Source organism: Phalangium opilio, unplaced genomic scaffold (assembly GCF_054372755.1).
Source record: "Phalangium opilio isolate 3A_F unplaced genomic scaffold, DU_Popi_V2 ptg000360l_1, whole genome shotgun sequence".
NCBI classification, from domain to species: Eukaryota; Metazoa; Arthropoda; class Arachnida; order Opiliones; family Phalangiidae; genus Phalangium; species Phalangium opilio.
In genome coordinates this window covers 2,716,446-2,743,586 of record NW_028324230.1, presented here as the reverse complement: position 1 = coordinate 2,743,586, position 27,141 = coordinate 2,716,446, and the positions used below count along the sequence as shown (strand labels likewise).

The following is a 27,141-nucleotide window of genomic DNA, read 5'->3' as shown; positions in this document are numbered from 1 at the left end:
AATTAATAATTTGAATTTATTTAACCTTCATCTTTATAAAACAATAACAAAAAGAAGATATGTTTGCTTTTTTCATATCTGATGGAATTTAAAAGAGGAAACATAAGTGAAAAAGCCAACGCCACGCAGAGTTTCCAAGTACTGACTGCGCTCGACGGTGCTTATTTTCGGTGATCGGACGAGAACCGGTGTTTTCAGCTTGATATGGCCGTTGCCGAGAGTGCTATTTAATAATTTGAATTTAATTAACCTTCATCTTTATAAAACAATAACAAAATGAAGATATGTTTGCTTTTTCATGTCTGATGGAATTTAAAAGAGGAAACAAAAGTGAAAAAGCCAACGGCACGCAGAGTTTCCAAGTACTGACTGCGCTCGACGCTGCTTAACTGCGGTGATCGGACGAGAACCGGTGTTTTCAGCGTGATATGGCCGTTGCCGAGGGTGCTAGATAATAATTCGAATTTAAATTATTTGAGACAAATTAACCTTCATCTTTTTAAAACAATAACAAAAAGAAAATATGTTTGCTTTTTTCATATCTATTGGAATTTAAAAGAGGAAAAAAAGTGAAAAAGCCAACGGCACGCAGTGTTCCTAAGTGTACTCCCTCCCAAGTACTGACTGCGCTCGACGGTGCTTAACTTCGGCGATCGGACGAGACCCAGTGTCAATTTTTTTTTCGTCTTTTAAATTTTAATAGATATGAAAAAAGCATTTCCCTCTTTAAAATTCCATCAGATATGGAAAAACAAACATATCTTCTTTTTCTTATTGTTTTATAAAGATGAAAGTTAATTAAATTCAAATTATTAACTAGCACTCTCGGCAACGGCCATATCACGCTGAATACACCGGTTCTCGTCCGATAACCGAAGTTAAGCAGCATAGAGCGCAGTCACTACTTGGGAGGGAAACCACTTAGGTACACTGCGTGCCGTTGGCTTTTTCACTTTTTTTCCTCTTTTAAATTCCAAAAGATTTGAAAAAAGCAAACTTATTTTCTTTTTGTTATTGTTTTAAAAAGATGATGGTTAATTTGTCTCACTTAATTTAAATTCGAATTATTACCTAGCACTCTCGGCAACGGCCATATCACGCTGAATAAACCGGTTCTCGTCCGATAACCGAAGTTAAGCAGCGTCGAGCGCATACAGTACTTGGGTATACTGCGTGCCGTTGGCTTTTTCACTTTTGTTTCCTCTTTTAAATTACAATAGATATGAAAAAAGCAAACGTATCTTCTTTTTGTTATTGTTTTATAAAGATGAAGGTTAATTAAATTCAAATTATTAACTAGCACTCTCGGCAACGGCCATATAACGCTGAATACACCGGTTCTCGTCCGATAACCGAAGTTAAGAAGCGTCGAGCGCAGTCAGTACTTGGGAGGGAGACCACTTAGGAACACTGCGTGCCGTTGGCTTTTTCACTTTTTTTTCCTCTTTTAAATTTTAATAGAAATGAAAAAGCAAACATATTTTCTTTTTGTTATTGTTTTAAAAAGATGAAGGTTAATTTGTCTCACTTAATTTAAATTCGAATTATTAACTAGCACTCTCGGCAACGGCCATATCACGCTGAAAACACCGGTTCACGTCCGATCACCGAAGTTAAGCAGCGTCGAGCGCATACAGTACTTGGGTATACTGCGTGCCGTTGGCTTTTTCACTTTTGTTTCCTCTTTTAAATTACAATAGATATGAAAAAAGCAAACGTATCTTCTTTTTGTTATTGTTTTATAAAGATGAAGGTTAATTAAATTCAAATTATTAACTAGCACTCTCGGCAACGGCCGTATCACGCTGAATACACCGGTTCTCGTCCGATAACCGAAGTTAAGCAGCGTCGAGCGCAGTCAGTACTTGGGAGGGCGACCACTTAGGAACACTGCGTGCCGTTAGCGTTTTCACTTTTTTTTCCTCTTTTAAATTCCAATAGATATGAAAAAAGCAAACATATTTTCTTTTTGTTATTGTTTTAAAGAGATGAAGGTTAATTTGTCTCACTTAATTTAAATTCGAATTATTATCTAGCACTCTCGGCAACGGCCATATCACGCTGAGAACACCGGTTCTCGTCCGACCGCCGACGTTAGCAGCGTCGAGCGCAGTCAGTACTTGGGAATACTGCGTGCCGTTGGCTTTTTCACTTTTGTTTCCTCTTTCAAATTCCACCCGATATGAAAAAAGCAAACATATCTTCTTTTTGTTATTGTTTTATAAAGATGAAGGTTAATTTGTCTCACTTAATTTAAATTCGAATTATTAACTAGCACTCTCGGCAACGGTCATATCTTGCTGAAAACACCGGTTCTCGTCCGATCACCGAAGTTAAGCAGCGTCGAGCGCATACAGTACTTGGGAATACTGCGTGCCGTTGGTTTTTCCCTTTTGTTTCCTCTTTTAAATTCCACCCGATATGAAAAAAGCAAACATATCTTCTTTTTGTTATTGTTTTATAATGATGAAAGTTAATTAAATTCAAATTATTAACTAGCACTCTCGGCAAAGTTTCAAAGTTTCAAAGTTTATTGGGCATAGTTTAGTACAAAAGCTCATGAGGAGGGACCAAGTCTTCAAGCGACTTATTGCCCTCCTTAAATTTCTTAAGATTAACGTCAATTGGACAACAAAATTAGATAAAGAACATTAAAAGAGAATAACCATAAAAAAAATAATATAAATTAAAATTTAAATAAAGTTTTGCAAATACATGAATATAGTTTAATATCTTTTATAATGCATGACTTTTTTACTTCGTTTAATATAAAATATAAACGAGTTATTGTTTTTCTTTAAATAAAACAATAAAATCAGGAATAAATAAATATATAAATAAAAAAATAAATAAACAAATAGATCAAAGATGGCTACACACTGCCATTAAGTATATGAATTTTAAGTTTTTTTTAACTAAAGCAAAGGATTTGGTATCACATATAAGTAAATAAATTTGGTTGTATAGTTTTACTCCTACATAAAAGATTGAGTTTAGCTTTTTTGAAGTTTTGCATTGGGGGCCATATCACGCTGAATACACCGGTTCTCGTACGATAACCGAAGTTAAGCAGCGTCGAGCGCAGTCAGTACTTGGGTGGGCGACCACTTAGGAACACTGCGTGCCGCTAGCTTTTTCACTTTTTTTTCCACTTTTAAATTCCAATAGATATGAAAAAAGCAAACATATTTTCTTTTTGTTATTGTTTTAAAAAGATGAAGGTTAATTTGTCTCACTTAATTTAAATTCGAATTATTATCTAGCACTCTCGGCAACTGCCATATCACGCTGAGAACACCGGTTCTCGTCCGATCACCGAAGTTAAGTAGCGTCGAGCGCATACAGTACTTGGGAATACTGCGTGCCGTTGGCTTTTTCACTTTTGTTTCCTCTTTCAAATTCCACCAAATATGAAAAAAGCAAACATATCTTCTTTTTGTTATTGTTCTATAAAGATGAAAGTTAATTTAATTCAAATTATTAACAAGCACTCTCGGCAACGGCCATAACACGCTGAATACACCGGTTCTCGTCCGATAACCGAAGTTAAGAAGCGTCGAGCGCAGTTAGTACTTGGGAGGGAGACCACTTAGGAACACTGCGTGCCGTTGGCTTTTTCACTTTTTTTTCCTCTTTTAAATTGCAAAAGATATGAAAAAAGCAAACGTATCTTCTTTTTGTTATTGTTTTATAAAGATGAAGGTTAATTAAATTCAAATTATTAACTAGCACTCTCGGCAACGGCCATATCACGCTGAATACACCGGTTCTCGTCCAATAACCGAAGTTAAGCAGCGTCAAGCGCAGTCAGTACTTGGGAGGGCGACCACTTAGGAACACTGCGTGCCGTTAGCTTTTTCACTTTTTTTTCCTCTTTTAAATTCCAATAGATATGAAAAAAAGCAAACATATTTTCTTTTTGTTATTGTTTTAAAAAGATGAAGGTTAATTTATCTCACTTAATTTAAATTCGAATTATTATCTAGCACTCTCGGCAACGGCCATATCACGCTGAGAACACCGGTTCTCGTCCGACCGCCGACGTTAGCAGTGTCGAGCGCAGTCAGTACTTGGGAATACTGCGTGCAACGGCCATATCACGCTGAAAACACCGGTTCACGTCCGATCACCGAAGTTAAGCAGCGTCGAGCGCATACAGTACTTGGGAATACTGCGTGCCGTTGGCTTTTTCACTTTTGTTTCCTCTTTCAAATTCCACCAGATATGAAAAAAGCAAACATATCTTCTTTTTGTTATTGTTTTATAAAGATGAAGGTTAATTAAATTCAAATTATTAACTAGCACTCTCGGCAACGGCCATATCACGCTGAATACACCGGTTCTCGTCCGATAACCGAAGTTAAGCAGCGTCGAGCGCAGTCACTACTTGGGAGGGAGACCACTTAGGAACACTGCGTGCCGTTGGCTTTTTCACTTTTTTTTCCTCTTTTAAATTTTAATAGATATGAAAAAAGCAAACACGTTTTCTTTTTGTTATTGTTTTAAAATGATGAAGGTTAATTTGTCTCACTTAATTTAAATTCGAATTATTAACTAGCACTCTCGGCAACGGCCATATCACGCTGAAAACACCGGTTCACGTCCGATCAACGAAGTAAAGCAGCGTCGAGCGCATACTGTACTTGGGAATACTGCGTGCCGTTTGCTTTTTCACTTTTGTTTCCTCTTTTAAATTCCACCAGATATGAAAAAAGCAAACATATCTTCTTTTTGTTATTGTTTTATAGAGAAGAAAGTTAATTAAATTCAAATTATTAACTAGCACTATCGGCAACGGCCATGTCACGCTGAATACTCCGGTTCTCGTCCGATAACCGAAGTTAAGCAGCGTCGAGCGCAGTCACTACTTGGGAGGGAGACCACTTAGGAACACTGCGTGCCGTTGGCTTTTTCACTTTTTTTTCCTCTTTTAAATTTTAATAGATATGAAAAAAGCAAACACGTTTTCTTTTTGTTATTGTTTTAAAATGATGAAGGTTAATTTGTCTCACTTAATTTAAATTCGAATTATTAACTAGCACTCTCGGCAACGGCCATATCACGCTGAAAACACCGGTTCACGTCCGATCACCGAAGTAAAGCAGCGTCGAGCGCATACTGTACTTGGGAATACTGCGTGCCGTTTGCTTTTTCACTTTTGTTTCCTCTTTTAAATTCCACCAGATATGAAAAAAGCAAACATATCTTCTTTTTGTTATTGTTTTATAGAGAAGAAAGTTAATTAAATTCAAATTATAAACTAACACTCTCGGCAACGGCCATACCACGCTGAATATACCGGTTCTCGTCCGATAACCGAAGTTAAGCAGCGTCGAGCGCAGTCACTACTTGGGAGGGAGACCACTTAGGAACACTGCGTGCCGTGGCTTTTTCACTTTTTTTCCTCTTTTAAATTTTAATAGATATGAAAAAAGCAAACTTGTTTTCTTTTTGTTATTGTTTTAAAATGAAGAAGGTTAATTTGTCTCACTTAATTTAAATTCGAATTATTAACTAGCACTCTCGGCAACGGCCATATCACGCTGAAAACACCGGTTCACGTCCGATCACCGAAGTTAAGCAGCGTCGAGCGCATACAGTACTTGGGAATACTGCGTGCCGTTTGCTTTTTCACTTTTGTTTCCTCTTTTAAATTCCACCAGATATGAAAAAAGCAAACATATCTTCTTTTTTGTTATTGTTTTATAAAGATGAAAGTTAATTAAACTAAAATTATTAACTAGCATTCTCGGCAACGGCCATATCACGCTGAATACTCCGGTTCTCGTCCGATAACCGAAGTTAAGCAGCGTCGAGCGCAGTCACTACTTGGGAGGGAGACCACTTAGGAACACTGCGTGCCGGTAGCTTTTTCACTTTTTTTCCTCTTTTAAATTTTAATAGATATGTAAAAAGCAAACAGGTTTTCTTTTTGTTATTGTATTAAAATGATGAAGGTTAATTTGTCTCACTTAATTTAAATTCGAATTATTATCTAGCACTCTCGGCAAAGGCCATATCACGCTGAAAACACCGGTTCACGTCCGATCACCGAAGTTAAGCAGCGTCGAGCGCATACAGTACTTGGGAATACTGCGTGCCGTTTGCTTTTTCACTTTTGTTTCCTCTTTTAAATTCCACCAGATATGAAAAAAGCAAACATATCTTCTTTTTTGTTATTGTTTTATAAAGATGAAAGTTAATTAAATTCAAATTATTAACTAGCACTCTCGGCAAAGGCCATATCACGCTGAATACACCGGTTCTCGTCCGATAACCGAAGTTAAGCAGCGTCGAGCGCAGTCATTACTTGGGAGGGAGACCACTTAGGAACACTGCGTGCCATTGGCTTTTTCACTTTTTTTTCCTCTTTTAAATTTTAATAGATATGTAAAAAGCAAACAGGTTTTCTTTTTGTTATTGTTTTAAAATGATGAAGGTTAATTTGTCTCACTTAATTTAAATTCGAATTATTAACTAGCACTCTCGACAACGGCCATATCACGCTGAAAACACCGGTTCACGTCCGATAACCGAAGTTAAGCAGCGTCGAGCGCATACAGTACTTGGGAATTCTGCGTGCCGTTTGCTTTTTCACTTTTGTTTCCTCTTTTAAATTCCACCAGATATGAAAAAAGCAAACATATCTTCTTTTTGTTATTGTTTTATAAAGATGAAAGTTAATTAAATTCAAATTATTAACTAGCACTCTCGGCAACGGCCATATCACGCTGAATACACCGGTTCTCGTCCGATAACCGAAGTTAAGCAGCGTCGAGCGCAGTCAGTACTTGGGAGGGCGACCACTTAGGAACACTGCGTGCCGTTAGCTTTTTCATTTTTTTTTCCTCTTTTAAATTCCAATAGATATGAAAATAAGCAAACATATTTTCTTTTTGTTATTGTTTTAAAAAGATGAAGGTTAACTTGTCTCACTTAATTTAAATTCGAATTATTATCTAGCTCTCTCGGCAACGGCCATATCACGCTGAGAACACCGGTTCTCGTCCGATCACCGAAGTAAAGCAGCGTCGAGCGCATACAGTACTTGGGAATACTGCGTGCCGTTTGCTTTTTCACTTTTGCTTCCTCATTTAAATTCCACCAGATATGAAAAAAGCAAACATATCTTCTTTTTGTTATTGTTTTATAAAGATGAAAGTTAATTAAATTCAAATTATTAACTAGCACTCTCGGCAACGGCCATATCACGCTGAATACACCGGTTCTCGTCCGATAACCGAAGTTAAGCAGCGTCGAGCGCAGTCAGTACTTGGGAGGGAGACCACTTAGGAACACTGCGTGCCGTCGGCTTTTTCACTTTTTTTTCCACTTTTAAATTCCAATAGATATGAAAAAAGCAAACATATCTTCTTTTTGTTATTGTTTTATAAAGATGAAGGTTAAATAAATTCAAATTATTAACTACCACTCTCGGCAACGGCCATATCACGCTGAATACACCGGTTCTCGTCCGATCACCGAAGTTAAGCAGCGTCGAGCGCAGTCATTACTTGGGAGGGAGACCACTTAGGAACACTGCGTACCGTTAGCTTTTTCACTTTTTTTCCTCTTTTAAATTCCAATTGATATGAAAAAAGCAAACATATGTTCTTTTTGTTATTGTTTTATAAAGATGAAGGTTAATTAAATTCAAATTATAAACTAGCACTCTCGGCAACGGCCATATCACGCTGAGAAAACCGGTTCTCTTCCGATAACCGAAGTTAAGCAGCGTCGAGCGCAGTCATTACTTGGGAGGGAGACCACTTAGGAACACTGCGTGCCGTTGGCTTTTTCACTTTTTTTTCTCTTTTAAATTTTAATAGATATGTAAAAAGCAAACAGGTTTTCTTTTTGTTATTGTTTTAAAATGATGAAGGTTAATTTGTCTCACTTAATTTAAATTCGAATTATTAACTAGCACTCTCGGCAACGGCCATATCACGCTGAAAACACCGGTTCACGTCCGATCACCGAAGTTAAGCAGCGTCGAGCGCATACAGTACTTGGGAATACTGCGTGCCGTTGGCTTTTTCACTTTTGTTTCCTCTTTTAAATTTTAATAGATATGAAAAAAGCAAACACGTTTTCTTTTTGTTATTGTTTTAAAATGATGAAGGTTAATTTGTCTCACTTAATTAAAATTCGAATTATTAACTAGCACTCTCGGCAACGGCCATATCACGCTGAAAACACCGGTTCACGTCCGATCACCAAAGTTAAGCAGCGTCGAGCGCATACAGTACTTGGGAATACTGCGTGCCGTTGGCTTTTTCACTTTTGTTTCCTCTTTCAAATTCCACCAGATATGAAAAAAGCAAACATATCTTCTTTTTGTTATTGTTTTATAAAGATGAAAGTTAATTAAATTCAAATTATTAACTAGCACTCTCGGCAACGGCCATATCACGCTGAATACTCCGGTTCTCGTCCGATAACCGAGGTTAAGCAGCGTCGAGCGCAGTCACTACTTGGGAGGGAGACCACTTAGGAACACTGCGTGCCGTTGGCTTTTTCACTTTTTTTTCCTCTTTTAAATTTTAATAGATATGAAAAAAGCAAACACGTTTTCTTTTTGTTATTGTTTTAAAATGATGAAGGTTAACTTGTCTCACTTAATTTAAATTCGAATTATTAACTAGCACTCTCGGCAACGGCCATATCACGCTGAAAACACCGGTTCACGTCCGATCACCGAAGTTAAGCAGCGTCGAGCGCATACAGTACTTGGGAATACTGCCTGCCGTTGGCTTTTTCACTTTTGTTTCCTCTTTCAAATTCCACCAGATATGAAAAAAGCAAACATATCTTCTTTTTGTTATTGTTTTATAAAGATGAAAGTTAATGAAATTCAAATTATTAACTAGCACTCTCGGCAACGGCCATATCACGCTGAATACACCGATTCTCGTCCCATAGCCGAAGTTAAGCAGCGTCGAGCGCAGTCATTACTTGGGAGGGAGACCACTTAGGATCACTGCGTGCCGTTGGCTTTTTCACTTTTTTTTCCTCTTTTAAATTTTAATAGATATGTAAAAAGCAAACAGGTTTTCTTTTTGTTATTGTTTTAAAATGATGAAGGTTAATTTGTCTCACTTAATTTAAATTCGAATTATTAACTAGCACTCTCGGCAACGGCCATATCACGCTGAAAACACCGGTTCACGTCCGATCACCGAAGTTAAGCAGCGTCGAGCGCATACAGTACTTGGGAATACTGCGTGCCGTTGGCTTTTTCACTTTTGTTTCCTCTTTTAAATTTTAATAGATATGAAAAAAGCAAACACGTTTTCTTTTTGTTATTGTTTTAAAATGATGAAGGTTAATTTGTCTCACTTAATTAAAATTCGAATTATTAACTAGCACTCTCGGCAACGGCCATATCACGCTGAAAACACCGGTTCACGTCCGATCACCAAAGTTAAGCAGCGTCGAGCGCATACAGTACTTGGGAATACTGCGTGCCGTTGGCTTTTTCACTTTTGTTTCCTCTTTCAAATTCCACCAGATATGAAAAAAGCAAACATATCTTCTTTTTGTTATTGTTTTATAAAGATGAAAGTTAATTAAATTCAAATTATTAACTAGCACTCTCGGCAACGGCCATATCACGCTGAATACTCCGGTTCTCGTCCGATAACCGAGGTTAAGCAGCGTCGAGCGCAGTCACTACTTGGGAGGGAGACCACTTAGGAACACTGCGTGCCGTTGGCTTTTTCACTTTTTTTTCCTCTTTTAAATTTTAATAGATATGAAAAAAGCAAACACGTTTTCTTTTTGTTATTGTTTTAAAATGATGAAGGTTAACTTGTCTCACTTAATTTAAATTCGAATTATTAACTAGCACTCTCGGCAACGGCCATATCACGCTGAAAACACCGGTTCACGTCCGATCACCGAAGTTAAGCAGCGTCGAGCGCATACAGTACTTGGGAATACTGCCTGCCGTTGGCTTTTTCACTTTTGTTTCCTCTTTCAAATTCCACCAGATATGAAAAAAGCAAACATATCTTCTTTTTGTTATTGTTTTATAAAGATGAAAGTTAATGAAATTCAAATTATTAACTAGCACTCTCGGCAACGGCCATATCTCGCTGAATACACCGATTCTCGTCCCATAGCCGAAGTTAAGCAGCGTCGAGCGCAGTCATTACTTGGGAGGGATACCACTTAGGATCACTGCGTGCCGTTGGCTTTTTCACTTTTTTTTCCTCTTTTAAATTTTAATAGATATGTAAAAAGCAAACAGGTTTTCTTTTTGTTATTGTTTTAAAATGATGAAGGTTAATTTGTCTCACTTAATTTAAATTCGAATTATTAACTAGCACTCTCGGCAACGGCCATATCACGCTGAAAACACCGGTTCACGTCCGATCACCGAAGTTAAGCAGCGTCGAGCGCATACAGTACTTGGGAATACTGCGTGCCGTTGGCTTTTTCACTTTTGTTTCCTCTTTCAAATTCCACCAGATATGAAAAAAGCAAACATATCTTCTTTTTGTTATTGTTTTATAAAGATGAAAGTTAATGAAATTCAAATTATTAACTAGCACTCTCGGCAACGGCCATATCACGCTGAAAACACCGGTTCACGTCCGATCACCAAAGTTAAGCAGCGTCGAGCGCATACAGTACTTGGGAATACTGCCTGCCGTTGGCTTTTTCACTTTTTTTTCCTCTTTTAAATTTTAATAGATATGTAAAAAGCAAACAGGTTTTCTTTTTGTTATTGTTTTAAAATGATGAAGGTTAATTTGTCTCACTTAATTTAAATTCGAATTATTAACTAGCACTCTCGGCAACGGCCATATCACGCTGAAAACACCGGTTTACGTCCGATCACCGAAGTTAAGCAGCGTCGAGCGCATACAGTACTTGGGAATACTGCGTGCCGTTGGCTTTTTCACTTTTGTTTCCTCTTTCAAATTCCACCAGATATGAAAAAAGCAAACATATCTTCTTTTTGTTATTGTTTTATAAAGATGAAAGTTAATGAAATTCAAATTATTAACTAGCACTCTCGGCAACGGCCATATCACGCTGAATACACCGATTCTCGTCCCATAGCCGAAGTTAAGCAGCGTCGAGCGCAGTCATTACTTGGGAGGGAGACCACTTAGGATCACTGCGTGCCGTTGGCTTTTTCACTTTTTTTTCCTCTTTTAAATTTTAATAGATATGTAAAAAGCAAACAGGTTTTCTTTTTGTTATTGTTTTAAAATGATGAAGGTTAATTTGTCTCACTTAATTTAAATTCGAATAATTAACTAGCACTCTCGGCAACGGCCATATCACGCTGAAAACACCGGTTCACGTCCGATCACCGAAGTTAAGCAGCGTCGAGCGCATACAGTACTTGGGAATACTGCGTGCCGTTGGCTTTTTCACTTTTGTTTCCTCTTTCAAATTCCACCAGATATGAAAAAAGCAAACATATCTTCTTTTTTGTTATTGTTTTATAAAGATGAAAGTTAATTAAATTCAAATTATTAACTAGCACTCTCGGCAACGGCCATATCACGCTGAATACACCGGTTCTCGTCCGATAACCGAAGTTAAGCAGCGTCTAGCGCAGTCACTACTTGGGAGGGAGACCACTTAGGAACACTGCGTGCCGTTGGCTTTTTCACTTTTTTTTCCTCTTTTAAATTTTAATAGATATGAAAAAAGCAAACATGTTTTCTTTTTGTTATTGTTTTAAAATGATGAAGGTTAATTTGTCTCACTTAATTTAAATTCGAATTATTAACTAGCACTTTCGGCAACGGCCATATCACGCTGAAAACACCGGTTCACGTCCGATCACCGAAGTTAAGCAGCGTCTAGCGCATACAGTACTTCGGAATACTGCGTGCCGTTTGCTTTTTCACTTTTGTTTCCTCTTTTAAATTCCACCAGATATGAAAAAAGCAAACATATCTTCTTTTTGTTATTGTTTTATAAAGATGAAAGTTAATTAAATTCAAATTATTAACTAGCATTCTCGGCAACGGCCATATCACGCTGAATACACCGGTTCTCGTCCGATAACCGAAGTTAAGCAGCGTCGAGCGCAGTCATTACTTGGGAGGGAGACCACTTAGGAACACTGCGTGCCGTTGGCTTTTTCACTTTTTTTTCCTCTTTTAAATTTTAATAGATATGTAAAAAGCAAACAGGTTTTCTTTTTGTTATTGTTTTAAAATGATGAAGGTTAATTTGTCTCACTTAATTTAAATTCGAATAATTAACTAGCACTCTCGGCAACGGCCATATCACGCTGAAAACACCGGTTCACGTCCGATCACCGAAGTTAAGCAGCGTCGAGCGCATACAGTACTTGGGAATACTGCGTGCCGTTGGCTTTTTCACTTTTGTTTCCTCTTTCAAATTCCACCAGATATGAAAAAAGCAAACATATCTTCTTTTTTGTTATTGTTTTATAAAGATGAAAGTTAATTAAATTCAAATTATTAACTAGCACTCTCGGCAACGGCCATATCACGCTGAATACACCGGTTCTCGTCCGATAACCGAAGTTAAGCAGCGTCTAGCGCAGTCACTACTTGGGAGGGAGACCACTTAGGAACACTGCGTGCCGTTGGCTTTTTCACTTTTTTTTCCTCTTTTAAATTTTAATAGATATGAAAAAAGCAAACATGTTTTCTTTTTGTTATTGTTTTAAAATGATGAAGGTTAATTTGTCTCACTTAATTTAAATTCGAATTATTAACTAGCACTTTCGGCAACGGCCATATCACGCTGAAAACAACGGTTCACGTCCGATCACCGAAGTTAAGCAGCGTCGAGCGCATACAGTACTTCGGAATACTGCGTGCCGTTTGCTTTTTCACTTTTGTTTCCTCTTTTAAATTCCACCAGATATGAAAAAAGCAAACATATCTTCTTTTTTGTTATTGTTTTATAAAGATGAAAGTTAATTAAATTCAAATTATTAACTAGCACTCTCGGCAACGGCCATATCACGCTGAATACACCGGTTCTCGTCCGATAACCGAAGTTAAGCAGCGTCGAGCGCAGTCATTACTTGGGAGGGAGACCACTTAGGAACACTGCGTGCCGTTGGCTTTTTCACTTTTTTTTCCTCTTTTAAATTTTAATAGATATGTAAAAAGCCTACAGGTTTTCTTTTTGTTATTGTTTTAAAATGATGAAGGTTAACTTGTCTCACTTAATTTAAATTCGAATTATTAACTAGCACTCTCGGCAACGGCCATATCACGCTGAAAACACCGGTTCACGTCCGATCACCGAAGTTAAGCAGCGTCGAGCGCATACAGTACTTGGGAATACTGCCTGCCGTTGGCTTTTTCACTTTTGTTTCCTCTTTCAAATTCCACCAGATATGAAAAAAGCAAACATATCTTCTTTTTGTTATTGTTTTATAAAGATGAAAGTTAATGAAATTCAAATTATTAACTAGCACTCTCGGCAACGGCCATATCTCGCTGAATACACCGATTCTCGTCCCATAGCCGAAGTTAAGCAGCGTCGAGCGCAGTCATTACTTGGGAGGGAGACCACTTAGGATCACTGCGTGCCGTTGGCTTTTTCACTTTTTTTTCCTCTTTTAAATTTTAATAGATATGTAAAAAGCAAACAGGTTTTCTTTTTGTTATTGTTTTAAAATGATGAAGGTTAATTTGTCTCACTTAATTTAAATTCGAATTATTAACTAGCACTCTCGGCAACGGCCATATCACGCTGAAAACACCGGTTCACGTCCGATCACCGAAGTTAAGCAGCGTCGAGCGCATACAGTACTTGGGAATACTGCGTGCCGTTGGCTTTTTCACTTTTGTTTCCTCTTTCAAATTCCACCAGATATGAAAAAAGCAAACATATCTTCTTTTTGTTATTGTTTTATAAAGATGAAAGTTAATGAAATTCAAATTATTAACTAGCACTCTCGGCAACGGCCATATCACGCTGAAAACACCGGTTCACGTCCGATCACCAAAGTTAAGCAGCGTCGAGCGCATACAGTACTTGGGAATACTGCCTGCCGTTGGCTTTTTCACTTTTTTTTCCTCTTTTAAATTTTAATAGATATGTAAAAAGCAAACAGGTTTTCTTTTTGTTATTGTTTTAAAATGATGAAGGTTAATTTGTCTCACTTAATTTAAATTCGAATTATTAACTAGCACTCTCGGCAACGGCCATATCACGCTGAAAACACCGGTTCACGTCCGATCACCGAAGTTAAGCAGCGTCGAGCGCATACAGTACTTGGGAATACTGCGTGCCGTTGGCTTTTTCACTTTTGTTTCCTCTTTCAAATTCCACCAGATATGAAAAAAGCAAACATATCTTCTTTTTGTTATTGTTTTATAAAGATGAAAGTTAATGAAATTCAAATTATTAACTAGCACTCTCGGCAACGGCCATATCACGCTGAATACAGCGATTCTCGTCCCATAGCCGAAGTTAAGCAGCGTCGAGCGCAGTCATTACTTGGGAGGGAGACCACTTAGGATCACTGCGTGCCGTTGGCTTTTTCACTTTTTTTTCCTCTTTTAAATTTTAATAGATATGTAAAAAGCAAACAGGTTTTCTTTTTGTTATTGTTTTAAAATGATGAAGGTTAATTTGTCTCACTTAATTTAAATTCGAATTATTAACTAGCACTCTCGGCAACGGCCATATCACGCTGAAAACACCGGTTCACGTCCGATCACCGAAGTTAAGCAGCGTCGAGCGCATACAGTACTTGGGAATACTGCGTGCCGTTGGCTTTTTCACTTTTGTTTCCTCTTTCAAATTCCACCAGATATGAAAAAAGCAAACATATCTTCTTTTTGTTATTGTTTTATAAAGATGAAAGTTAATTAAATTCAAATTATTAACTAGCATTCTCGGCAACGGCCATATCACGCTGAATACACCGGTTCTCGTCCGATAACCGAAGTTAAGCAGCGTCGAGCGCAGTCATTACTTGGGAGGGAGACCACTTAGGAACACTGCGTGCCGTTGGCTTTTTCACTTTTTTTTCCTCTTTTAAATTTTAATAGATATGTAAAAAGCAAACAGGTTTTCTTTTTGTTATTGTTTTAAAATGATGAAGGTTAATTTGTCTCACTTAATTTAAATTCGAATAATTAACTAGCACTCTCGGCAACGGCCATATCACGCTGAAAACACCGGTTCACGTCCGATCACCGAAGTTAAGCAGCGTCGAGCGCATACAGTACTTGGGAATACTGCGTGCCGTTGGCTTTTTCACTTTTGTTTCCTCTTTCAAATTCCACCAGATATGAAAAAAGCAAACATATCTTCTTTTTTGTTATTGTTTTATAAAGATGAAAGTTAATTAAATTCAAATTATTAACTAGCACTCTCGGCAACGGCCATATCACGCTGAATACACCGGTTCTCGTCCGATAACCGAAGTTAAGCAGCGTCTAGCGCAGTCACTACTTGGGAGGGAGACCACTTAGGAACACTGCGTGCCGTTGGCTTTTTCACTTTTTTTTCCTCTTTTAAATTTTAATAGATATGAAAAAAGCAAACATGTTTTCTTTTTGTTATTGTTTTAAAATGATGAAGGTTAATTTGTCTCACTTAATTTAAATTCGAATTATTAACTAGCACTTTCGGCAACGGCCATATCACGCTGAAAACACCGGTTCACGTCCGATCACCGAAGTTAAGCAGCGTCTAGCGCATACAGTACTTCGGAATACTGCGTGCCGTTTGCTTTTTCACTTTTGTTTCCTCTTTTAAATTCCACCAGATATGAAAAAAGCAAACATATCTTCTTTTTTGTTATTGTTTTATAAAGATGAAAGTTAATTAAATTCAAATTATTAACTAGCACTCTCGGCAACGGCCATATCACGCTGAATACTCCGGTTCTCGTCCGATAACCGAAGTTAAGCAGCGTCGAGCGCAGTCACTACTTGGGAGGGAGACCACTTAGGAACACTGCGTGCCGTTGGCTTTTTCACTTTTTTTTCCTCTTTTAAATTTTAATAGATATGTAAAAAGCAAACAGGTTTTCTTTTTGTTATTGTTTTAAAATGATGAAGGTTAATTTGTCTCACTTAATTTAAATTCGAATTATTAACTAGCACTCTCGGCAACGGCCATATCACGCTGAAAACACCGGTTCACGTCCGATCACCGAAGTTAAGCAGCGTCGAGCGCATACAGTACTTGGGAATACTGCGTGCCGTTGGCTTTTTCACTTTTGTTTCCTCTTTCAAATTCCACCAGGTATGAAAAAAGCAAACATATCTTCTTTTTGTTATTGTTTTATAAAGATGAAAGTTAATTAAATTCAAATTATTAACTAGCATTCCCGGCAACGGCCATATCACGCTGAATACACCGGTTCTCGTCCGATAACCGAAGTTAAGCAGCGTCGAGCGCAGTCATTACTTGGGAGGGAGACCACTTAGGAACACTGCGTGCCGTTGGCTTTTTCACTTTTTTTTCCTCTTTTAAATTTTAATAGATATGTAAAAAGCAAACAGGTTTTCTTTTTGTTATTGTTTTAAAATGATGAAGGTTAATTTGTCTCACTTAATTTAAATTCGAATTATTAACTAGCACTCTCGGCAACGGCCATATCACGCTGAAAACACCGGTTCACGTCCGATCACCGAAGTTAAGCAGCGTCGAGCGCATACAGTACTTGGGAATACTGCGTGCCGTTTGCTTTTTCACTTTTGTTTCCTCTTTTAAATTCCACCAGATATGAAAAAAGCAAACATATCTTCTTTTTTGTTATTGTTTTATAAAGATGAAAGTTAATTAAATTCAAATTATTAACTAGCACTCTCGGCAACGGCCATATCACGCTGAATACTCCGGTTCTCGTCCGATAACCGAAGTTAAGCAGCGTCGAGCGCAGTCACTACTTGGGAGGGAGACCACTTAGGAACACTGCGTGCCGTTGGCTTTTTCACTTTTTTTTCCTCTTTTAAATTTTAATAGATATGTAAAAAGCAAACAGGTTTTCTTTTTGTTATTGTTTTAAAATGATGAAGGTTAATTTGTCTCACTTAATTTAAATTCGAATTATTAACTAGCACTCTCGGCAACGGCCATATCACGCTGAAAACACCGGTTCACGTCCGATCACCGAAGTTAAGCAGCGTCGAGCGCATACAGTACTTGGGAATACTGCGTGCCGTTGGCTTTTTCACTTTTGTTTCCTCTTTCAAATTCCACCAGGTATGAAAAAAGCAAACATATCTTCTTTTTGTTATTGTTTTATAAAGATGAAAGTTAATTAAATTCAAATTATTAACTAGCATTCCCGGCAACGGCCATATCACGCTGAATACACCGGTTCTCGTCCGATAACCGAAGTTAAGCAGCGTCGAGCGCAGTCATTACTTGGGAGGGAGACCACTTAGGAACACTGCGTGCCGTTGGCTTTTTCACTTTTTTTTCCTCTTTTAAATTTTAATAGATATGAAAAAAGCAAACATGTTTTCTTTTTGTTATTGTTTTAAAATGATGAAGGTTAATTTGTCTCACTTAATTTAAATTCGAATTATTAACTAGCACTCTCGGCAACGGCCATATCACGCTGAAAACACCGGTTCACGTCCGATCACCGAAGTTAAGCAGCGTCGAGCGCATACAGTACTTGGGAATACTGCGTGCCGTTGGCTTTTTCACTTTTGTTTCCTCTTTCAAATTCCACCAGATATGAAAAAAGCAAACATATCTTCTTTTTTGTTATTGTTTTATAAAGATGAAAGTTAATTAAATTCAAATTATTAACTAGCACTCTCGGCAACGGCCATATCACGCTGAATACACCGGTTCTCGTCCGATAACCGAAGTTAAGCAGCGTCTAGCGCAGTCACTACTTGGGAGGGAGACCACTTAGGAACACTGCGTGCCGTTGGCTTTTTCACTTTTTTTTCCTCTTTTAAATTTTAATAGATATGAAAAAAGCAAACATGTTTTCTTTTTGTTATTGTTTTAAAATGATGAAGGTTAATTTGTCTCACTTAATTTAAATTCGAATTATTAACTAGCACTTTCGGCAACGGCCATATCACGCTGAAAACACCGGTTCACGTCCGATCACCGAAGTTAAGCAGCGTCGAGCGCATACAGTACTTCGGAATACTGCGTGCCGTTTGCTTTTTCACTTTTGTTTCCTCTTTTAAATTAAACCAGATATGAAAAAAGCAAATATATCTTCTTTTTTGTTATTGTTTTATAAAGATGAAAGTTAATTAAATTCAAATTATTAACTAGCACTCTCGGCAACGGCCATATCACGCTGAATACACCGGTTCTCGTCCGATAACCGAAGTTAAGCAGCGTCGAGCGCAGTCATTACTTGGGAGGGAGACCACTTAGGAACACTGCGTGCCGTTGGCTTTTTCACTTTTTTTTCCTCTTTTAAATTTTAATAGATATGTAAAAAGCCTACAGGTTTTCTTTTTGTTATTGTTTTAAAATGATGAAGGTTAATTTGTCTCACTTAATTTAAATTCGAATTATTAACTAGCACTCTCGGCAACGGCCATATCACGCTGAAAACACCGGTTCACGTCCGATCACCGAAGTTAAGCAGCGTCGAGCGCATACAGTACTTGGGAATACTGCGTGCCGTTGGCTTTTTCACTTTTGTTTCCTCTTTCAAATTCCACCAGATATGAAAAAAGCAAACATATCTTCTTTTTTGTTATTGTTTTATAAAGATGAAAGTTAATTAAATTCAAATTATTAACTAGCACTCTCGGCAACGGCCATATCACGCTGAATACACCGGTTCTCGTCCGATAACCGAAGTTAAGCAGCGTCTAGCGCAGTCACTACTTGGGAGGGAGACCACTTAGGAACACTGCGTGCCGTTGGCTTTTTCACTTTTTTTTCCTCTTTTAAATTTTAATAGATATGAAAAAAGCAAACATGTTTTCTTTTTGTTATTGTTTTAAAATGATGAAGGTTAATTTGTCTCACTTAATTTAAATTCGAATTATTAACTAGCACTTTCGGCAACGGCCATATCACGCTGAAAACACCGGTTCACGTCCGATCACCGAAGTTAAGCAGCGTCGAGCGCATACAGTACTTCGGAATACTGCGTGCCGTTTGCTTTTTCACTTTTGTTTCCTCTTTTAAATTAAACCAGATATGAAAAAAGCAAATATATCTTCTTTTTTGTTATTGTTTTATAAAGATGAAAGTTAATTAAATTCAAATTATTAACTAGCACTCTCGGCAACGGCCATATCACGCTGAATACACCGGTTCTCGTCCGATAACCGAAGTTAAGCAGCGTCGAGCGCAGTCATTACTTGGGAGGGAGACCACTTAGGAACACTGCGTGCCGTTGGCTTTTTCACTTTTTTTTCCTCTTTTAAATTTTAATAGATATGTAAAAAGCCTACAGGTTTTCTTTTTGTTATTGTTTTAAAATGATGAAGGTTAATTTGTCTCACTTAATTTAAATTCGAATTATTAACTAGCACTCTCGGCAACGGCCATATCACGCTGAAAACACCGGTTCACGTCCGATCACCGAAGTTAAGCAGCGTCGAGCGCATACAGTACTTGGGAATACTGCGTGCCGTTGGCTTTTTCACTTTTGTTTCCTCTTTCAAATTCCACCAGATATGAAAAAAGCAAACATATCTTCTTTTTTGTTATTGTTTTATAAAGATGAAAGTTAATTAAATTCAAATTATTAACTAGCACTCTCGGCAACGGCCATATCACGCTGAATACACCGGTTCTCGTCCGATAACCGAAGTTAAGCAGCGTCTAGCGCAGTCACTACTTGGGAGGGAGACCACTTAGGAACACTGCGTGCCGTTGGCTTTTTCACTTTTTTTTCCTCTTTTAAATTTTAATAGATATGAAAAAAGCAAACATGTTTTCTTTTTGTTATTGTTTTAAAATGATGAAGGTTAATTTGTCTCACTTAATTTAAATTCGAATTATTAACTAGCACTTTCGGCAACGGCCATATCACGCTGAAAACACCGGTTCACGTCCGATCACCGAAGTTAAGCAGCGTCGAGCGCATACAGTACTTCGGAATACTGCGTGCCGTTTGCTTTTTCACTTTTGTTTCCTCTTTTAAATTCCACCAGATATGAAAAAAGCAAACATATCTTCTTTTTTGTTATTGTTTTATAAAGATGAAAGTTAATTAAATTCAAATTATTAACTAGCACTCTCGGCAACGGCCATATCACGCTGAATACACCGGTTCTCGTCCGATAACCGAAGTTAAGCAGCGTCGAGCGCAGTCATTACTTGGGAGGGAGACCACTTAGGAACACTGCGTGCCGTTGGCTTTTTCACTTTTTTTTCCTCTTTTAAATTTTAATAGATATGTAAAAAGCCTACAGGTTTTCTTTTTGTTATTGTTTTAAAATGATGAAGGTTAATTTGTCTCACTTAATTTAAATTCGAATTATTAACTAGCACTCTCGGCAACGGCCATATCACGCTGAAAACACCGGTTCACGTCCGATCACCGAAGTTAAGCAGCGTCGAGCGCATACAGTACTTTAGAATACTGCGTGCCGTTGGCTTTTTCACTTTTGTTTCCTCTTTTAAATTCCACCAGATATGAAAAAAGCAAACATATCTTCTTTTTTGTTATTGTTTTATAAAGATGAAAGTTAATTAAATTCAAATTATTAACTAGCACTCTCGGCAACGGCCATATCACGCTGAATACTCCGGTTCTCGTCCGATAACCGAAGTTAAGCAGCGTCGAGCGCAGTCACTACTTGGGAGGGAGACCACTTAGGAACACTGCGTGCCGTTGGCTTTTTCACTTTTTTTTCCTCTTTTAAATTTTAATAGATATGTAAAAAGCAAACAGGTTTTCTTTTTGTTATTGTTTTAAAATGATGAAGGTTAATTTGTCTCACTTAATTTAAATTCGAATTATTAACTAGCACTCTCGGCAACGGCCATATCACGCTGAAAACACCGGTTCACGTCCGATCACCGAAGTTAAGCAGCGTCGAGCGCATACAGTACTTGGGAATACTGCGTGCCGTTGGCTTTTTCACTTTTGTTTCCTCTTTCAAATTCCACCAGATATGAAAAAGCAAACATATCTTCTTTTTTGTTATTGTTTTATAAAGATGAAAGTTAATTAAATTCAAATTATTAACTAGCACTATCGGCAACGGCCATGTCACGCTGAATACTCCGGTTCTCGTCCGATAACCGAAGTTAAGCAGCGTCGAGCGCAGTCACTACTTGGAAGGGAGACCACTTAGGAACACTGCGTGCCGTTGGCTTTTTCACTTTTTTTTCCTCTTTTAAATTTTAATAGATATGAAAAAAGCAAACACGTTTTCTTTTTGTTATTGTTTTAAAATGATGAAGGTTAATTTGTCTCACTTAATTTAAATTCGAATTATTAACTAGCACTCTCGGCAACGGCCATATCACGCTGAAAACACCGGTTCACGTCCGATCACCGAAGTTAAGCAGCGTCGAGCGCATACAGTACTTGGGAATACTGCGTGCCGTTGGCTTTTTCACTTTTTTTTTCCTCTTTTAAATTCCACCAGATATGAAAAAAGCAAACATATCTTCTTTTTGTTATCGTTTTATAAAAATGAAAGTTAATTTAACTCAAATTATTAACTAGCACTCTCGGCAACGGCCATAGCACGCTGAATACACCGGTTCTCGTCCGATAACCGAAGTTAAGAAGCGTCGAGCGCAGTCAGTACTTGGGAGGGAGACCACTTAGGAACACTGCGTGCCGTTGGCTTTTTCACTTTTTTTTCCTCTTTTAAATTTTAATAGATATGTAAAAAGCAAACAGGTTTTCTTTTTGTTATTGTTTTAAAATGATGAAGGTTAATTTGTCTCACTTAATTTAAATTCGAATTATTAACTAGCACTCTCGGCAACGGCCATATCACGCTGAAAACACCGGTTCACGTCCGATCACCGAAGTTAAGCAGCGTCGAGCGCATACAGTACTTGGGAATACTGCGTGCCGTTGGCTTTTTCACTTTTGTTTCCTCTTTCAAATTCCACCAGATATGAAAAAAGCAAACATATCTTCTTTTTGTTATTGTTTTATAAAGATGAAAGTTAATGAAATTCAAATTATTAACTAGCACTCTCGGCAACGGCCATATCACGCTGAATACACCGATTCTCGTCCCATAGCCGAAGTTAAGCAGCGTCGAGCGCAGTCATTACTTGGGAGGGAGACCACTTAGGATCACTGCGTGCCGTTGGCTTTTTCACTTTTTTTTCCTCTTTTAAATTTTAATAGATATGTAAAAAGCAAACAGGTTTTCTTTTTGTTATTGTTTTAAAATGATGAAGGTTAATTTGTCTCACTTAATTTAAATTCGAATTATTAACTAGCACTCTCGGCAACGGCCATATCACGCTGAAAACACCGGTTCACGTCCGATCACCGAAGTTAAGCAGCGTCGAGCGCATACAGTACTTGGGAATACTGCGTGCCGTTGGCTTTTTCACTTTTGTTTCCTCTTTCAAATTCCACCAGATATGAAAAAAGCAAACATATCTTCTTTTTGTTATTGTTTTATAAAGATGAAAGTTAATTAAATTCAAATTATTAACTAGCATTCTCGGCAACGGCCATATCACGCTGAATACACCGGTTCTCGTCCGATAACCGAAGTTAAGCAGCGTCGAGCGCAGTCATTACTTGGGAGGGAGACCACTTAGGAACACTGCGTGCCGTTGGCTTTTTCACTTTTTTTTCCTCTTTTAAATTTTAATAGATATGTAAAAAGCAAACAGGTTTTCTTTTTGTTATTGTTTTAAAATGATGAAGGTTAATTTGTCTCACTTAATTTAAATTCGAATTATTAACTAGCACTCTCGGCAACGGCCATATCACGCTGAAAACACCGGTTCACGTCCGATCACCGAAGTTAAGCAGCGTCGAGCGCATACAGTACTTGGGAATACTGCGTGCCGTTGGCTTTTTCACTTTTGTTTCCTCTTTCAAATTCCACCAGATATGAAAAAAGCAAACATATCTTCTTTTTTGTTATTGTTTTATAAAGATGAAAGTTAATTAAATTCAAATTATTAACTAGCACTCTCGGCAACGGCCATATCACGCTGAATACACCGGTTCTCGTCCGATAACCGAAGTTAAGCAGCGTCTAGCGCAGTCACTACTTGGGAGGGAGACCACTTAGGAACACTGCGTGCCGTTGGCTTTTTCACTTTTTTTTCCTCTTTTAAATTTTAATAGATATGAAAAAAGCAAACATGTTTTCTTTTTGTTATTGTTTTAAAATGATGAAGGTTAATTTGTCTCACTTAATTTAAATTCGAATTATTAACTAGCACTTTCGGCAACGGCCATATCACGCTGAAAACACCGGTTCACGTCCGATCACCGAAGTTAAGCAGCGTCGAGCGCATACAGTACTTCGGAATACTGCGTGCCGTTTGCTTTTTCACTTTTGTTTCCTCTTTTAAATTCCACCAGATATGAAAAAAGCAAACATATCTTCTTTTTTGTTATTGTTTTATAAAGATGAAAGTTAATTAAATTCAAATTATTAACTAGCACTCTCGGCAACGGCCATATCACGCTGAATACTCCGGTTCTCGTCCGATAACCGAAGTTAAGCAGCGTCGAGCGCAGTCACTACTTGGGAGGGAGACCACTTAGGAACACTGCGTGCCGTTGGCTTTTTCACTTTTTTTTCCTCTTTTAAATTTTAATAGATATGTAAAAAGCAAACAGGTTTTCTTTTTGTTATTGTTTTAAAATGATGAAGGTTAATTTGTCTCACTTAATTTAAATTCGAATTATTAACTAGCACTCTCGGCAACGGCCATATCACGCTGAAAACACCGGTTCACGTCCGATCACCGAAGTTAAGCAGCGTCGAGCGCATACAGTACTTGGGAATACTGCGTGCCGTTGGCTTTTTCACTTTTGTTTCCTCTTTCAAATTCCACCAGATATGAAAAAAGCAAACATATCTTCTTTTTTGTTATTGTTTTATAAAGATGAAAGTTAATTAAATTCAAATTATTAACTAGCACTCTCGGCAACGGCCATATCACGCTGAATACACCGGTTCTCGTCCGATAACCGAAGTTAAGCAGCGTCTAGCGCAGTCACTACTTGGGAGGGAGACCACTTAGGAACACTGCGTGCCGTTGGCTTTTTCACTTTTTTTTCCTCTTTTAAATTTTAATAGATATGAAAAAAGCAAACATGTTTTCTTTTTGTTATTGTTTTAAAATGATGAAGGTTAATTTGTCTCACTTAATTTAAATTCGAATTATTAACTAGCACTTTCGGCAACGGCCATATCACGCTGAAAACACCGGTTCACGTCCGATCACCGAAGTTAAGCAGCGTCGAGCGCATACAGTACTTCGGAATACTGCGTGCCGTTTGCTTTTTCACTTTTGTTTCCTCTTTTAAATTCCACCAGATATGAAAAAAGCAAACATATCTTCTTTTTTGTTATTGTTTTATAAAGATGAAAGTTAATTAAATTCAAATTATTAACTAGCACTCTCGGCAACGGCCATATCACGCTGAATACTCCGGTTCTCGTCCGATAACCGAAGTTAAGCAGCGTCGAGCGCAGTCACTACTTGGGAGGGAGACCACTTAGGAACACTGCGTGCCGTTGGCTTTTTCACTTTTTTTTCCTCTTTTAAATTTTAATAGATATGTAAAAAGCAAACAGGTTTTCTTTTTGTTATTGTTTTAAAATGATGAAGGTTAATTTGTCTCACTTAATTTAAATTCGAATTATTAACTAGCACTCTCGGCAACGGCCATATCACGCTGAAAACACCGGTTCACGTCCGATCACCGAAGTTAAGCAGCGTCGAGCGCATACAGTACTTGGGAATACTGCGTGCCGTTGGCTTTTTCACTTTTGTTTCCTCTTTCAAATTCCACCAGATATGAAAAAAGCAAACATATCTTCTTTTTGTTATTGTTTTATAAAGATGAAAGTTAATTAAATTCAAATTATTAACTAGCATTCTCGGCAACGGCCATATCACGCTGAATACACCGGTTCTCGTCCGATAACCGAAGTTAAGCAGCGTCGAGCGCAGTCATTACTTGGGAGGGAGACCACTTAGGAACACTGCGTGCCGTTGGCTTTTTCACTTTTTTTTCCTCTTTTAAATTTTAATAGATATGAAAATAGCAAACATATTTTCTTTTTGTTATTGTTTTAAAAAGATGAAGGTTAATTTGTCTCACTTAATTTAAATTCGAATTATTAAATAGCACTCTCGGCAACGGCCATATCACGCTGAAAACACCGGTTCTCGTCCGATCACCGAAGTTAAGCAGCGTCGAGCGCAGTCAGTACTTGGGAGTGAGACCACTTAGGAACACTGCGTGCCGTTGGATTTTTCACTTTTTTTTCCTCTTTTAAATTCCAATAGATATGACAAAAGCAAACATATTTTTTTTTGTTATTGTTTTAAAAAGATGATGGTTAATTTGTCTCACTTAATTTAAATTCGAATTATTATCTAGCACTCTCGGCAACGGCCATATCACGCTGAAAACACCGGTTCTCGTCCGATCACCGAAGTTAAGCAGCGTCGAGCGCAGTCAGTACTTGGAAACTTTGCGTGCCGTTGGCTTTTTCACTTTTATTTCCTCTTTTAAATTCCATGAGATATGAAAAAAGCAACAACGATTTCTTATTGGAAATTGAATTTTTACAGTTTTTTGGATGAATATCGTTATATTTGCTTGAATTAAAGCAAAAGGTACAAAAATAATGGTTTCAGTGGTTATATTTTCAAATAGTGAAAAAATTCTCAAAATATGCTTCTCTGGCCGAGAAACGTCGATTTTGAAAATGTTATTAAAAATAAAGGTACATTTTTATTTATTGATCAATCGATATGAAATCACTTTTAATGAGTATTTTATAGGTAAATAAGCTGAATTCGGTCAAAAATTTGTCCAGAAAAAAATTCATTAAAAAGTGTACCGAAAAAATCGCATGTTTTTTTTCTTCAAGATACAAAATCCGTGACAACGATTTCTTATTGGAAATTGAATTTTAACAGTTTTTTGGATGAATATCGTTATATTTGATTGAATTAAAGCAAAAAGTACAAAAAAAAATGGTTTCAGTGGTTATATTTGAAAATAGTGAAAAAATTCTCAAAATGTGCTTCTCTGGCCGAGAAACGTCGATTTTGAAAATGTTATTAAAAATAAAGGTACATTTTTATTTATTGATCAATCGATATGAAGTCACTTTTAATGAGTATTTTATAGGTAAATAAGCTGAATTCGGTCAAAAGTTTGTCCAGAAAAAAATTCATTAAAAAGTGTACCGAAAAAATCGCATGTTTTTTTTTCTTCAAGATACAAAATCCGTGACAACGATTTCTTATTGGAAATTGAATTTTAACAGTTTTTTGAATGTATATCGTTATATTTGATTGAATTAAAGCAAAAAGTACAAAGAAATAGTGGTTTCAGTGGTTATATTTTAAAATAGTGAAAACATTCTCAAAATGTGCTTCTCTGGCCGAGAAACGTCGATTTTGAAAATGTTATTAAAACTCGAGGTACATTTTTATTTATTGATCAATCGATATGAAATCACTTTTAATGAGTATTTTATAGGTAAATAAGCTGAATTCGATCAAAAGTTTGTCCAGAAAAAAATTCATTAGAAAGCGTACCGAAAAAATCGCATGTTTTTTTTCTTCAAGATACAAAATCCGTGACAACGATTTCTTATTGGAAATTGAATTTGAACAGTTTTTTGAATGAATATCGTTATATTTGCTTGAATTAAAGCGAAAAGTACAAAAATAGTGGTTTCAGTGGTTATATTTTAAAATAGTGAAAAAATTCTCAAAATGTGCTTCTCTGGCCGAGAAACGTCGATTTTGAAAATGTTATTAAAACTCGAGGTACATTTTTATTTATTGATCAATCGATATGAAATCACTTTTAATGAGTATTTTATAGGTAAATAAGCTGAATTCGGTCAAAAATTTGTCGAGAAAATAATGCATTCAAAAGTGTACCGAAAAAATCACATGTTTTTTTTCTTCAAGATACAAACTCCGTGACAACGATTTCTTATTGGAAATTGAATTTTAACAGTTTTTTGGATGAATATCGTTATATTTGATTGAATTAAAGCAAAAAGTACAAAAAAAATG

At 37.1% G+C, this 27,141-nt stretch overlaps 80 pseudogenes; 79 read left to right on the top strand and 1 right to left on the bottom strand.

The window, feature by feature from the left end:
• Positions 1-337: 337 nt before the first annotated feature.
• LOC149599072 (5S ribosomal RNA) lies at positions 338-440 on the bottom strand (annotated as a pseudogene).
• A 387-nt stretch (positions 441-827) lies between these two features.
• Positions 828-946, top strand: LOC149599071 (5S ribosomal RNA; annotated as a pseudogene).
• Positions 947-1,307: 361 nt separating this feature from the next.
• LOC149599070 (5S ribosomal RNA) lies at positions 1,308-1,426 on the top strand (annotated as a pseudogene).
• Positions 1,427-1,562: 136 nt separating this feature from the next.
• LOC149599069 (5S ribosomal RNA) lies at positions 1,563-1,665 on the top strand (annotated as a pseudogene).
• A 122-nt stretch (positions 1,666-1,787) lies between these two features.
• LOC149599068 (5S ribosomal RNA) lies at positions 1,788-1,906 on the top strand (annotated as a pseudogene).
• A 376-nt stretch (positions 1,907-2,282) lies between these two features.
• On the top strand, positions 2,283-2,385 carry LOC149599067 (5S ribosomal RNA; annotated as a pseudogene).
• A 629-nt stretch (positions 2,386-3,014) lies between these two features.
• On the top strand, positions 3,015-3,133 carry LOC149599066 (5S ribosomal RNA; annotated as a pseudogene).
• Positions 3,134-3,495: 362 nt separating this feature from the next.
• Positions 3,496-3,614, top strand: LOC149599065 (5S ribosomal RNA; annotated as a pseudogene).
• A 122-nt stretch (positions 3,615-3,736) lies between these two features.
• Positions 3,737-3,855, top strand: LOC149599064 (5S ribosomal RNA; annotated as a pseudogene).
• Positions 3,856-4,084: 229 nt separating this feature from the next.
• LOC149599063 (5S ribosomal RNA) lies at positions 4,085-4,187 on the top strand (annotated as a pseudogene).
• Positions 4,188-4,309: 122 nt separating this feature from the next.
• LOC149599062 (5S ribosomal RNA) lies at positions 4,310-4,428 on the top strand (annotated as a pseudogene).
• A 362-nt stretch (positions 4,429-4,790) lies between these two features.
• LOC149599061 (5S ribosomal RNA) lies at positions 4,791-4,909 on the top strand (annotated as a pseudogene).
• A 362-nt stretch (positions 4,910-5,271) lies between these two features.
• On the top strand, positions 5,272-5,390 carry LOC149599060 (5S ribosomal RNA; annotated as a pseudogene).
• A 135-nt stretch (positions 5,391-5,525) lies between these two features.
• Positions 5,526-5,628, top strand: LOC149599059 (5S ribosomal RNA; annotated as a pseudogene).
• Positions 5,629-5,751: 123 nt separating this feature from the next.
• On the top strand, positions 5,752-5,870 carry LOC149599058 (5S ribosomal RNA; annotated as a pseudogene).
• Positions 5,871-6,232: 362 nt separating this feature from the next.
• LOC149599057 (5S ribosomal RNA) lies at positions 6,233-6,351 on the top strand (annotated as a pseudogene).
• A 362-nt stretch (positions 6,352-6,713) lies between these two features.
• Positions 6,714-6,832, top strand: LOC149599056 (5S ribosomal RNA; annotated as a pseudogene).
• Positions 6,833-7,195: 363 nt separating this feature from the next.
• LOC149599055 (5S ribosomal RNA) lies at positions 7,196-7,314 on the top strand (annotated as a pseudogene).
• A 122-nt stretch (positions 7,315-7,436) lies between these two features.
• Positions 7,437-7,555, top strand: LOC149599054 (5S ribosomal RNA; annotated as a pseudogene).
• A 121-nt stretch (positions 7,556-7,676) lies between these two features.
• LOC149599053 (5S ribosomal RNA) lies at positions 7,677-7,795 on the top strand (annotated as a pseudogene).
• Positions 7,796-7,931: 136 nt separating this feature from the next.
• On the top strand, positions 7,932-8,034 carry LOC149599052 (5S ribosomal RNA; annotated as a pseudogene).
• A 137-nt stretch (positions 8,035-8,171) lies between these two features.
• On the top strand, positions 8,172-8,274 carry LOC149599051 (5S ribosomal RNA; annotated as a pseudogene).
• Positions 8,275-8,396: 122 nt separating this feature from the next.
• On the top strand, positions 8,397-8,515 carry LOC149599050 (5S ribosomal RNA; annotated as a pseudogene).
• Positions 8,516-9,133: 618 nt separating this feature from the next.
• Positions 9,134-9,236, top strand: LOC149599049 (5S ribosomal RNA; annotated as a pseudogene).
• A 137-nt stretch (positions 9,237-9,373) lies between these two features.
• Positions 9,374-9,476, top strand: LOC149599048 (5S ribosomal RNA; annotated as a pseudogene).
• Positions 9,477-9,598: 122 nt separating this feature from the next.
• Positions 9,599-9,717, top strand: LOC149599047 (5S ribosomal RNA; annotated as a pseudogene).
• A 618-nt stretch (positions 9,718-10,335) lies between these two features.
• Positions 10,336-10,438, top strand: LOC149599046 (5S ribosomal RNA; annotated as a pseudogene).
• Positions 10,439-10,800: 362 nt separating this feature from the next.
• On the top strand, positions 10,801-10,903 carry LOC149599045 (5S ribosomal RNA; annotated as a pseudogene).
• A 378-nt stretch (positions 10,904-11,281) lies between these two features.
• On the top strand, positions 11,282-11,384 carry LOC149599044 (5S ribosomal RNA; annotated as a pseudogene).
• A 123-nt stretch (positions 11,385-11,507) lies between these two features.
• LOC149599043 (5S ribosomal RNA) lies at positions 11,508-11,626 on the top strand (annotated as a pseudogene).
• Positions 11,627-11,988: 362 nt separating this feature from the next.
• Positions 11,989-12,107, top strand: LOC149599042 (5S ribosomal RNA; annotated as a pseudogene).
• A 137-nt stretch (positions 12,108-12,244) lies between these two features.
• On the top strand, positions 12,245-12,347 carry LOC149599041 (5S ribosomal RNA; annotated as a pseudogene).
• A 123-nt stretch (positions 12,348-12,470) lies between these two features.
• On the top strand, positions 12,471-12,589 carry LOC149599040 (5S ribosomal RNA; annotated as a pseudogene).
• A 363-nt stretch (positions 12,590-12,952) lies between these two features.
• Positions 12,953-13,071, top strand: LOC149599039 (5S ribosomal RNA; annotated as a pseudogene).
• Positions 13,072-13,689: 618 nt separating this feature from the next.
• On the top strand, positions 13,690-13,792 carry LOC149599038 (5S ribosomal RNA; annotated as a pseudogene).
• Positions 13,793-14,154: 362 nt separating this feature from the next.
• LOC149599037 (5S ribosomal RNA) lies at positions 14,155-14,257 on the top strand (annotated as a pseudogene).
• Positions 14,258-14,635: 378 nt separating this feature from the next.
• Positions 14,636-14,738, top strand: LOC149599036 (5S ribosomal RNA; annotated as a pseudogene).
• A 122-nt stretch (positions 14,739-14,860) lies between these two features.
• On the top strand, positions 14,861-14,979 carry LOC149599035 (5S ribosomal RNA; annotated as a pseudogene).
• A 137-nt stretch (positions 14,980-15,116) lies between these two features.
• Positions 15,117-15,219, top strand: LOC149599034 (5S ribosomal RNA; annotated as a pseudogene).
• A 123-nt stretch (positions 15,220-15,342) lies between these two features.
• LOC149599033 (5S ribosomal RNA) lies at positions 15,343-15,461 on the top strand (annotated as a pseudogene).
• A 363-nt stretch (positions 15,462-15,824) lies between these two features.
• On the top strand, positions 15,825-15,943 carry LOC149599032 (5S ribosomal RNA; annotated as a pseudogene).
• A 137-nt stretch (positions 15,944-16,080) lies between these two features.
• LOC149599031 (5S ribosomal RNA) lies at positions 16,081-16,183 on the top strand (annotated as a pseudogene).
• A 122-nt stretch (positions 16,184-16,305) lies between these two features.
• LOC149599030 (5S ribosomal RNA) lies at positions 16,306-16,424 on the top strand (annotated as a pseudogene).
• A 137-nt stretch (positions 16,425-16,561) lies between these two features.
• LOC149599029 (5S ribosomal RNA) lies at positions 16,562-16,664 on the top strand (annotated as a pseudogene).
• A 123-nt stretch (positions 16,665-16,787) lies between these two features.
• Positions 16,788-16,906, top strand: LOC149599028 (5S ribosomal RNA; annotated as a pseudogene).
• A 137-nt stretch (positions 16,907-17,043) lies between these two features.
• On the top strand, positions 17,044-17,146 carry LOC149599027 (5S ribosomal RNA; annotated as a pseudogene).
• A 122-nt stretch (positions 17,147-17,268) lies between these two features.
• On the top strand, positions 17,269-17,387 carry LOC149599026 (5S ribosomal RNA; annotated as a pseudogene).
• Positions 17,388-17,524: 137 nt separating this feature from the next.
• On the top strand, positions 17,525-17,627 carry LOC149599025 (5S ribosomal RNA; annotated as a pseudogene).
• Positions 17,628-17,750: 123 nt separating this feature from the next.
• On the top strand, positions 17,751-17,869 carry LOC149599024 (5S ribosomal RNA; annotated as a pseudogene).
• Positions 17,870-18,006: 137 nt separating this feature from the next.
• On the top strand, positions 18,007-18,109 carry LOC149599023 (5S ribosomal RNA; annotated as a pseudogene).
• A 123-nt stretch (positions 18,110-18,232) lies between these two features.
• On the top strand, positions 18,233-18,351 carry LOC149599022 (5S ribosomal RNA; annotated as a pseudogene).
• Positions 18,352-18,488: 137 nt separating this feature from the next.
• On the top strand, positions 18,489-18,591 carry LOC149599021 (5S ribosomal RNA; annotated as a pseudogene).
• A 123-nt stretch (positions 18,592-18,714) lies between these two features.
• On the top strand, positions 18,715-18,833 carry LOC149599020 (5S ribosomal RNA; annotated as a pseudogene).
• Positions 18,834-18,970: 137 nt separating this feature from the next.
• LOC149599019 (5S ribosomal RNA) lies at positions 18,971-19,073 on the top strand (annotated as a pseudogene).
• Positions 19,074-19,196: 123 nt separating this feature from the next.
• Positions 19,197-19,315, top strand: LOC149599018 (5S ribosomal RNA; annotated as a pseudogene).
• A 137-nt stretch (positions 19,316-19,452) lies between these two features.
• On the top strand, positions 19,453-19,555 carry LOC149599017 (5S ribosomal RNA; annotated as a pseudogene).
• A 123-nt stretch (positions 19,556-19,678) lies between these two features.
• On the top strand, positions 19,679-19,797 carry LOC149599016 (5S ribosomal RNA; annotated as a pseudogene).
• A 137-nt stretch (positions 19,798-19,934) lies between these two features.
• Positions 19,935-20,037, top strand: LOC149599015 (5S ribosomal RNA; annotated as a pseudogene).
• Positions 20,038-20,160: 123 nt separating this feature from the next.
• LOC149599014 (5S ribosomal RNA) lies at positions 20,161-20,279 on the top strand (annotated as a pseudogene).
• Positions 20,280-20,416: 137 nt separating this feature from the next.
• On the top strand, positions 20,417-20,519 carry LOC149599013 (5S ribosomal RNA; annotated as a pseudogene).
• Positions 20,520-20,642: 123 nt separating this feature from the next.
• On the top strand, positions 20,643-20,761 carry LOC149599012 (5S ribosomal RNA; annotated as a pseudogene).
• Positions 20,762-20,898: 137 nt separating this feature from the next.
• LOC149599011 (5S ribosomal RNA) lies at positions 20,899-21,001 on the top strand (annotated as a pseudogene).
• A 122-nt stretch (positions 21,002-21,123) lies between these two features.
• Positions 21,124-21,242, top strand: LOC149599010 (5S ribosomal RNA; annotated as a pseudogene).
• Positions 21,243-21,379: 137 nt separating this feature from the next.
• Positions 21,380-21,482, top strand: LOC149599009 (5S ribosomal RNA; annotated as a pseudogene).
• A 123-nt stretch (positions 21,483-21,605) lies between these two features.
• Positions 21,606-21,724, top strand: LOC149599008 (5S ribosomal RNA; annotated as a pseudogene).
• A 137-nt stretch (positions 21,725-21,861) lies between these two features.
• LOC149599007 (5S ribosomal RNA) lies at positions 21,862-21,964 on the top strand (annotated as a pseudogene).
• Positions 21,965-22,342: 378 nt separating this feature from the next.
• LOC149599006 (5S ribosomal RNA) lies at positions 22,343-22,445 on the top strand (annotated as a pseudogene).
• Positions 22,446-22,567: 122 nt separating this feature from the next.
• Positions 22,568-22,686, top strand: LOC149599005 (5S ribosomal RNA; annotated as a pseudogene).
• Positions 22,687-22,823: 137 nt separating this feature from the next.
• Positions 22,824-22,926, top strand: LOC149599004 (5S ribosomal RNA; annotated as a pseudogene).
• Positions 22,927-23,049: 123 nt separating this feature from the next.
• Positions 23,050-23,168, top strand: LOC149599003 (5S ribosomal RNA; annotated as a pseudogene).
• Positions 23,169-23,305: 137 nt separating this feature from the next.
• On the top strand, positions 23,306-23,408 carry LOC149599002 (5S ribosomal RNA; annotated as a pseudogene).
• A 123-nt stretch (positions 23,409-23,531) lies between these two features.
• On the top strand, positions 23,532-23,650 carry LOC149599001 (5S ribosomal RNA; annotated as a pseudogene).
• Positions 23,651-23,787: 137 nt separating this feature from the next.
• Positions 23,788-23,890, top strand: LOC149599000 (5S ribosomal RNA; annotated as a pseudogene).
• Positions 23,891-24,013: 123 nt separating this feature from the next.
• LOC149598999 (5S ribosomal RNA) lies at positions 24,014-24,132 on the top strand (annotated as a pseudogene).
• Positions 24,133-24,269: 137 nt separating this feature from the next.
• Positions 24,270-24,372, top strand: LOC149598998 (5S ribosomal RNA; annotated as a pseudogene).
• A 123-nt stretch (positions 24,373-24,495) lies between these two features.
• LOC149598997 (5S ribosomal RNA) lies at positions 24,496-24,614 on the top strand (annotated as a pseudogene).
• Positions 24,615-24,751: 137 nt separating this feature from the next.
• On the top strand, positions 24,752-24,854 carry LOC149598996 (5S ribosomal RNA; annotated as a pseudogene).
• A 122-nt stretch (positions 24,855-24,976) lies between these two features.
• On the top strand, positions 24,977-25,095 carry LOC149598995 (5S ribosomal RNA; annotated as a pseudogene).
• A 137-nt stretch (positions 25,096-25,232) lies between these two features.
• On the top strand, positions 25,233-25,351 carry LOC149598994 (5S ribosomal RNA; annotated as a pseudogene).
• A 136-nt stretch (positions 25,352-25,487) lies between these two features.
• On the top strand, positions 25,488-25,590 carry LOC149598993 (5S ribosomal RNA; annotated as a pseudogene).
• The last annotated feature ends 1,551 nt before the right edge of the window (positions 25,591-27,141 follow it).